Raw genomic sequence first — 1,170 nt, 5'->3', positions numbered from 1 at the left:
GCGGCAAAGCCGCCCCGAACAAAACAAAAATAACATATCCTACCCGCGTGGAACCTAACCGCGTAGAAGTTACAGTCTAGACAAAGTCCACTTGGAATATTCCTAATCCAGTGAAGACGGTGGGATGTGAGAACAGTCTTTTTAAAAGCACTATCCTCACATCTCCAATTCATGGGTTAGGAATATTCCAAGCGAACTTTGTCTAGGCTGTAACTTCTATGCGGTTAGGTTCCACGCGGGTAGGACGTTATTTTTTTTTGTTCGGGGCGACTTTGCCGCCCTAAACCCAAGCATTACTGTTTACACACTCCACTGTCCACATGGGTTATGCCCGTGTCACACTACGCATTGGAGATTGAGGATTGCGAATTAAGGATTAGAATTCGACCAATCAAGTAATTTTAAGTTTAATCCATTTCGTTCTAATTGGCTGAATTCTAATCCTCAATTCGCAATCCTCAGTCTCCAATGCGTAGTGTGACACGGGCATTACGGACTCTACTGTGATTGGTCAATTCGCTTACTGCTTACGTTTTATTGCTTAAGTTTTTTTGTGTGCTATGGCCTTTAATGCGGGGTCTACAATAGAAGTCGTAGCGGTCGTAGGGTCTTAAGTCGTAGAAAATTTACCAATCACAGTTGAGTATTCTTCTCATATTTGACTGTGATTGGTCAATTTTCTACGACTTAAGACCCTACGACTGCTACGATTTCTATTGTAGACCCCGCATAAGGCCATCACACGTACAAAAATTTTAGTCGTAATCGTAAGGTCGTAAACAAATCGGCCAATCACAGTCGAGCGTTTTTAAACGCGAGATCGTAATTTTGATTGTGATTGGTCGATTCTGCTTACGATCTTATGATTACGACTAAAATTTTTAAATGAGGGGAAAGGAATTTTAGCTCCTATTGTTTTGATTGGTCAAATTTCAATCTTTCAATCTTCAATCTCAATCTTCAATGCCTAGTCTGATTCCGGCCTAATGGTTTATTCACACTGGACGCGGAATGCTTATCGCGCGGCAAAATGCGACGCGGTAATCAATGGTCGCGTTCAGCAGACTCAACTGTTGCGGAGCGGATCAATGAGCTCTCGCTGCTATTGGATGATCTAAAAGAATACACCAATAGCAGTGAGCGCTCACGGATCCGCTCCACAACAGTTGA

This window comes from Mycetomoellerius zeteki, unplaced genomic scaffold (genome assembly GCF_001594055.1).
Source record: "Mycetomoellerius zeteki isolate Tzet28-1 unplaced genomic scaffold, Tzet1.0 scaffold82, whole genome shotgun sequence".
Lineage (NCBI taxonomy): Eukaryota > Metazoa > Arthropoda > Insecta > Hymenoptera > Formicidae > Mycetomoellerius > Mycetomoellerius zeteki.
This window is presented reverse-complemented; position numbering follows the sequence as displayed.